The sequence below is a fragment of the Chinchilla lanigera genome, unplaced genomic scaffold, assembly GCF_000276665.1.
Source record: "Chinchilla lanigera isolate Chin_1 unplaced genomic scaffold, ChiLan1.0 scaffold00083, whole genome shotgun sequence".
Classification (NCBI taxonomy): Eukaryota; Metazoa; Chordata; class Mammalia; order Rodentia; family Chinchillidae; genus Chinchilla; species Chinchilla lanigera.
In genome coordinates this window covers 9,127,726-9,135,804 of record NW_004955484.1, presented here as the reverse complement: position 1 = coordinate 9,135,804, position 8,079 = coordinate 9,127,726, and positions in this window count along the sequence as shown.

The following is an 8,079-nucleotide window of genomic DNA, read 5'->3' as shown; positions in this document are numbered from 1 at the left end:
CTTGCCTCAGCCTCCCACGTGCTGGGATCACAGAGTGCACCACTATGCTCAGCCCAGTGACTAACCTTTAACTTAGGCACCCTGGGAGTTGATAGTACGGTACTATGTTTGAGGAGGTCCGTAACTGTAGTGTGTCCATTTCCCACATGGTGGCGCCCAAGACCAACTCTGGACTTAATAGTTGGGTGGTGAAAAGCCGGGGTCAGTTTCGGAATCCTTGGTTGTAGCTTAGGTCATCGTCCCTTGTAAGGAAGAGACTGCCAGATGCCTGGTGACCGGGACCCCCGCCCCCCATGCCCTCCAAGTCTCTCTTAGAACACTTCTCCTAGTGATAGGAACTCACAGAAATAAACTAGACACCACATACGGCAACCTTGGCCAGGGGGCCTGGATTGAAAGGGTCCCCGGGGAGCAGCTCATCCTACGATCTGGGAGAGGCAAGGACGTCCCTCCCACTTGTCCCTTAGGAAAAAGGAGTCAGGAAGGAAGGAAGGACGCCCAGCCCTGCCTGTGGGACACACAGTCACCCTCCCCTTGCCCACGCCAGCCCAGCAGGGCCCTTCTCACAGCTCCCCCTGGAGGCCGAAGCTGGACCTGCGGGGACAAAGGCAGAGGCAGCCTGGTCTTGGGCAAGTCTCCTGCAGAGAAGCCGCCTGCCCAGCCTAGAGACAGCCTCCCGCTGCGGAGGGCGCCTGGAGACGCAGCAGGAAGGGATGACCATGCTGCTTTGGAAAGTGATGCCACATTCATTGAAAACCTTTCACAGCTTGAATAAAGGTAAAGAAAACCCATGAGCAGGCTACATAAGCTGTTTTGGCGCTTTCTCCATTCCACTGTGCTTATTTGTTGAGCGCCTCTAGAGATATAAAACCCTCACTCCCCACCTTGACCTGACCCTGAACTACCCTGACCCCATTTTCTCTCCTCCAGCCTACATGACTCAAATACGGCAAGTTCATTCCTAGCTCCTAGCCTTTGCCCTTGCTGTTCCCTCTTCCTGGAACACTCTTCCTCTGGATTAACCCACGGCTGTGTCTTTCCTGTCATTCAAGCCGCAGCTCCAATGTTACTGTTCCAAAGAGGACTTCATCATTGACCACCATGACAGTAGCCTCTTGACCCCTGTTATGGCTTGTGCCTAGATGTCCCCTCTGCATCAAGGCCTCAGGCAGTCGAAGGTGGTGCTTCTTTCAGAGGTGGCTGGATCTAGAGTGTGATTGAATTAAGGGGCAGTGCTAGGATTAAGGGTGGGTGATTACTGTATCAGTCCACTGATTGTTTTGACACCTCCTTAATCCTGGTAGCCTGAATACTATATAAGGAACAGAAAGAGGCTTGTCTTCCCCTTTTGCTTGCTTGCTTTGCTACCTTCTGCCTGCCATGAACTGTTTCTCCTCTGCCATTCCACCCTGCCTTAGGGCCAGCCAATTATGGACTGAAACCTCTACAGACTGTGAGCTAAATAAACCTTTCCTCATTTAACTTTGGGTGTCAGGTATTTTGTCTCAGTAACAAGAGAAATATAACTAGGATGGTTCCATCACTTCAAACTTGATTGTTTTCCTTCACAACTCCTCTCTCTCTCTCTCTCTCATATATTAATTCATTTTTTGTCTGTTCCCCTTTTTTGGGAAGCATAAATTCCTGGACGGCAGGGACCTTGCCTATCTGGTTTACCACTGCGTTCCCAGAATCCAGAGTGATGCCAGGAACATAAAGACTGCTCATCCCTTGCCATGCCAAGTGTGGCAGCACATGGCTGTAATCCCAGTACTCAAGAGGCTGAGGCAGGAGGACAACACTACGTGAACCACTCCAGTCAATTCCTACTTTCTTGAGAATATTTGCTGATGCATCATGCTCAGCATCACCAATCTCAGAAGCAAAAATGAGCACATTTCAACTGGGCATGGTGGTGCACACCTGTAATCCCAGCACTCTTGGAGGCTGAGGCAGGTGGCAATCTTGAGCCCAGCCTGCACAATTTAGCAAGACCATATCTCAAAAAAAAATTTTTTTAATGATAATAACAAAGATAAAAGAAGGGCTGTGGTGTAGCTCAGGCCAAGGCCCTGGGTTCAACCTCCAGTCACACAAACACACACACAGAGGGACATCTCTCATTGTTTATATTTGTGTTGCACTGCTTTTTTTTTTTTCGGGGGGGGGCAGTTACTGGGAATTGAACTCAGGACCCTGTGCTTTCCAGGAAGGTGCTGTGACACTGAGCTATATCCCTAGCCCCTACACTGCTTATTAATGAAATGAAGGACCTGCTCAAATTGTTTTTTTTGGGGGGGTTGTTTTGTTTTGTTTTGTTTTTGGATTTTAGAGACAAGGTCTTGGCAAGCACAGTGGTGCATGCCTATAATCCCAGCACTTGGGACGAGAAGCAGGAGGACTGCTGAGAGTTCAAGCCCAGTTTAGACTACATAGTGAGACCCTGTCTTTTTTTCGGGGGGCAGTTTCTGGTACTGGGAACAGAACTCACGACCTTGCACTTGCCAGGCAGGCGCTGTGCCGCTGAGCTAAATCCCCAGCCTCTGAGACCCTGTCTTTAAAAAAAAAAAAAAAAAAAAGGAAAATAGAAAGAAGGTCTCACTATGTGTATGTAGTCCAGGCTGGCCTTGAATTTGTCTCAATCCTCCTGCCTCAGCCTCCTGAGTGCTGGGATTACTACAGGCATGCACCACCATGCCTAGCTCTCAAATTGGAATTTCAGTAATGAATGGATGAGCAGTTAAAGCATCAGAAAGGGGGCCAGGGATATAGTTCAGTGGCACAAGTGCCTGCCTGGCAAATGCAGGGTCCTGAGTTCAATTTCTGGTACCAAAAAAAAAAAAAAATAGCATCAGAAAGGAGAACTAGCACTAGAAACCACAAGGCAAGAGTGGCGAAGCCTGGACTTGAAAGTTCGGAAGCATTCTTCCCTTTCCCCTTTGACACATATATGGGAAGTAGGGTCCAGGCGGGGCTGGAGGGGTGGGGAAATTGGTCACAGAGGTAGGGATATCGCCCCATACTTATACTCTCAAGTCTGCCTCTGCCCTCACCACACACTGAAGTGCTCTAGCAGGCCACTTGGGGTCGAGCGGTGAGACAGGATCTTGCTGCATAGTTCAGGCTGGTTCTGAACTCACTATGTACACTGGACTGGAATCAACTTGTGGTAGTCCTCCTGCCCCAGCCTCCGAGTGCTGAGATTTCAGGCGTGTGCTACCATGCCAGGCTTAGCAGGCCACTGTCTCCAGCTCAAATCCCTCTTTCCTCTGTGTACATCTCCTGCTGCCTCTGTACAACCCCCAAGACCTCAGATGCCATCTGCCAGACTGACCATGTCACCTTTGCCCTAACCCTGACCCTCCAGACCTCCCTAACTCTATTGAAAAAACATCACCATGTACCCATCACTCAGACCCAAAGTCCCTGCCCCAGCCAGGATGTTCCCTCTTGGCCAGGCATGGTGGCGCACTCCTGTAATCCCAGCACTCGGGAGGCTGAGGCAGGAGGATCGTTGCAAGGTCGAGGCCAGCCTGGGCTACAAAGTGAGCTCAAAGCCAGCCTGAACTGCATAGCGAGACCCTGTCTCAAAAAGACAAAAAAAAAAGGATGCTCCCTCTCTCCAGACTGATATCGCATGGGTCACCAAGTCCTGCACTGCACCTCTGGAATATCCCTCGGATGTCTCCTGCTCTCCATCCCCACTATTTCCACCTGGGTCCCGGCCAGCATCTACCAGAAAGGTTAATAACCTCCTTGCTGCCCATCTCGTTCCCCCATCCTACTCCCAGGGCCTGAGTGAACTTGGTAAAGCACAGATTTGACCACAAAACCCTCCAGCTTAAAGCCCAGGCTCCCCATCACCCCGAGTGAAATCATGCTCCTTCCTCAGCCCAGCGCCCAAGGCTCCTCATCACTAAGTGGCCCATTCCGCAGGGCACACAAGCACAATTCCCCCGCTGTGCTGAACCGTCACTCCTCTCTAGCAAGGGAGGCTGTTCCTCCTCCTGGGCCTTGAATCCTGCCGCTATGCTCGCCCCCCATCTTCATAGGGAGCCCCCAAATAGGCAGTGCTAAAGGCCCCTTCCACACAAAGCCCTTTCTAAACAGCACACACGCAGTCTCACACTTGCACACCAGTGTTCACACAGACACAGCAACACTCACGCGTGTACTCTCAGCTTTGGTGACACGGAAGGTGCAGGGCTCGGAGATGTACTTGGTCTAATTGACTGTGAATCCCTGTGGGCAGGGGCAGGGACGGCCTCACCTCTAGTCTCCCTGGGGAGGGCGGATGCACAGCAGGCATTCCACAAATGCTTGCTGAATATCTGGTGATTGAATGAATGATGTGGCCACAGTCACAGTGTCTCTTCGCAGAAAGCCGGGCCGTGGGGTGGGGGTGGTGGCTGCATACCAGAGAGCTGTACCCCTTGGGGGACATGGGGTGGGGCAAAGGAAGCCTCGGGTTTTCTGGATTGTTGGAAGCATAACTTCCCTAAGTGGAACCAGCAGTGCCATGTGTGAGCACCCACAGCTCACTAGGGTTCTCACCACCCTCTGCCTTCTGTTCAGTTTTTCTCAGGCCCAAGTCTGCTCCTCCAAGAATCTGAATCCTGCGTTAGAATTGCCTGTGGCTCCTCGTCACACTCCAGGCCTCCAGCCCAGTGCCGGGCAGAGGATGTGCTCTGAGAGCTCTGAGAGCAGAGCCAAATTGACAATGACTCAGGGAGTTGAGCTGAAGCTTAGACTCAGCCCTTCCTAAACAGATTGCCATGGAAAGTTTCGGGCCTCCCTGAGCCTCAGGTGCCTCCTCCATGAAGAGGGTTTGGCTGTGTGTTTCCTGGTCCAACTCACCAACTGTTGGGAAGGGCCTAGGAGGCTTCCAGTACCCTAAGGTCCCTGGGCAGGGGAAGGGGCCATCTGTGCCCGGTCTGCAGCCCCATCTGTGCCTGGCCTGTCTAGCCATAGACAGGCACAATAGGCAGGGATCAGTGTTCAGAGCAGTGGAGTGGGAAGCCACAGGGTACAGCCAATAGGGGGCATCAGAGGTATTTTCCAAGTGAGTGGAGAGTGTAGCACCCCAAGTAGAAGAGAGGCTGGGAGAAAAGGCAGAGCCCAGAGGGTAGAGACCATGTCCAAGGTACTGCAGGCTGCTTGGTACACAGAGCAACCCAGGCTAGGCACAGAATAGATGGAAGATAAAGAAGTGAGGTCACCCAAGGCCAGATCTTACATCTACACTTATCCTGAGGGCAATGGGAAACCACTGAAGCCTTGTAAGCAGGCAATTGATATGATGTGATTCATGATTTAAAAGATCACTTTTCAGCCAGCCTTGGTGGCAGACGCCCATAATCCCAGCACTCTGGGAAGGCGACATAGGAGGACCACAAATTCAAACCCAGCCTGAACAATTTATTGACTTAGGGGGGCTGCCTCAAAATTTAAAAGAAAAAGAAAAGGTTTTTTTTTTTGAGGTAGGATCTTGTTTTGCAGTGTAGGCTGGCTTGGATTTACTATGTACCCCAGGCTAGCTTCAGGCTCATGGTGATCCTCCTGCCTCCGCCTTCAGAGCACTAGGATTATAGGCATCTGCCACCACACCTGGCTTGTTTTTTGAGACAGTCTAGCTGTGTACTTCAGACTGTCCTCGAACTCATTATGTAGCACAGGCTGGCCTTGAACTCGAATTGACTCCTCCTACCTCAGCCTCCCAAATGCTGGGATTACAGGTGTGAGCCACCACACCTAGCTTCAAAATAAACTCCGGGGTCTCGCTGTGGAGTTCATGCTGGCCTTCAGCTCACTTTGTAGTTCAGGCTGGTTTTGAACTCACAACCATCCTCCTGCCTCAGCCTCCCGAGGGCTGGAATTATGGGCGTGCACCACCATGCCCGCCAAAATAAAATTTTAAAAGGGAGGTGGTAACTCAGTATGAAGACTTTTCTTTTTTTCTTTTGTCTTTTTGAGTCACTCTGCAGTTCAGGCTGCCCTTGAGCTCACTTTGTAGCCCAGGCTGGTCTCAAACTCACAACAATCCTCTTGTCTCAGCCTCCCGAGTGCTGGGATTATAGGCGTGTGCCACCAAGTCTGGCAAGACCCTGTGTTTAATCCCTACCTAGTTCTATAAAAAAGAAAAGAGAGAAGAGAAGAAAAGAGGAGAGAGAAGAGAAGAGAAGAGAAGAAGAGAAGAGAAGAGAAGAGAAGAGAAGAGAAGAGAAGAGAAGAGAAGAGAAGAGAAGAGAAGAGAAGCTGAGGATTTAGCCAGGTATGGTGCAAGAATCCCAGCTACTCAGGAAACTAAGGCAGAAAGACCATCAGTTCATGGAGCCAGGGGTGGTGGAATATGTCTGTAATCCCAGCACTCAGTAGGCTGAGGTAGGAGCATTGCTGTGAGCCAGCCCAGGGTACATGGTAAATTTAAGGCCAGCCTAAACTTCATAGGAAGACCCTTTTCAACCCCCTCCCAAAAAAAATACATATTAAGGAGCTAGAATCAAGAGGAATGGGCATAATCCCAGCACTCTGGGAAGCTGAGGCAGGATGATCACAAAGTTAAGCCCAACCTGGGCAACTTGGTGATTTAGCAAGACCATGTTTCAAAATTAACAGGCCAGGTATGATGGTACACACCTATAGTAATCCCAGCACCTAAGAGGCTGAGGCAGGAGGATCGCTGCAAGTTTGAGGTCAGCCTGAACTGCATAGAAAACCCTGACTCAAAAAGAAAAAGAAAAAAAATTAACAATAAAAAAAGTTTAAAGCGTTGGTCAGTGTAGCTCAGTGTGAAAGCCCTGGGTTCTAACCCTAGTACTAAAGGAAAAAAAAAAAAAAAGTGGGATAGGAGAGGATATTCAGGCACCTCTTAAAATTTCTCGAACCATCCCTGGATATGCTTTGACCCATTTCTAAATATGAGGGGTTCCAGGAGGCAGAATCTGGGGAGGTCAAAGGGTGAGGGTTCAGGGTTCCCAGGGCTGGAGAGGGCCAGGGGCTTCTGATATTAATGGGAGGGGTGAGGGAGTGGCACTGGCCCTTTGAGGCAGTATTGCAACAGCAAGCAGAAACTGAAACGGCACCCTGGATTTGGAGGCAGATTTATTTATGCCGACAGACCCTGATTGAGATCATTCCCAGAATATCAGGCCCTGATCTCTGGTGGTCTAGGGTTTATATTGAATAAGCACGGAGGAAGCACAGAGGCAGAATGGCTTGTCAGCTGGGGACTGATTTATGCAATGTGCATCATAGAGAACAGTTAGGCAACACAGTGACCAGGTGTTTCTAAGCAACAGAAGCAACCAGAACTAGAACGGGAACTATTACCTGGGCAACTAACTGAAGTTTATTGGCTGGGCAGAGGCATTTTCTGCTACAGTGTGGGGTCAGCTGTCAACTCCACCTCAACCCACTCCTGGGGAAGGCCAGCATACCAGCCTCAGTTTTGGAAAAGATGAGGCTCTGGCCCCCATGGAGAACATGTGCCCCAAATCTACATACCCAGATCCTGCCAGCATCCCCATCTATGACCCAGGAATAAAGCCTGAGAATCCCCAGAATCCAGTACCCAGTATGTGGTGAATGCACTGCCTGGCTACAAGCCCAGGCTTAGCAGCAAGATAAAGGCAGGAGGGGCAGTCTGACCCTATATGCGGAGACGGGCTGGCTGAAAAGGAGAGAGAAATGAGTGGAAGCGTCTGGACCAGATGTCAGGCGGCGAGACTTTTAGCCAGTTGCCTTCCCAAACCCTGATCCTTTCCTCCAACCAACCCAGCAGGTCCAGGACCTGTTTCAGGTGGTCACAGACAAGGGGCCTGAAAGGTCTCTAGAGCAGTAGGGCTGTAGGGAGAGGAAAAACAAGAGGGGCTCCCTAGCGCCCCGCTGCCCCGTTTTAGGGTCTGCGCGCGGTTCCCAGAGAACCCGCGCCGTTCCCGCGGACGTCCCCAGTATCTCCCCTCCCTACCAGCTGGTGGGTGGCTGGCCCGCCACTGCCTGCCCCGACACCCGAGAGGGCGGGGCGAGTCGCGGGCGCCTCCCGGGGTGCCGGAGCCGGGGGAGCGCAGGGGGTGGGGCCGG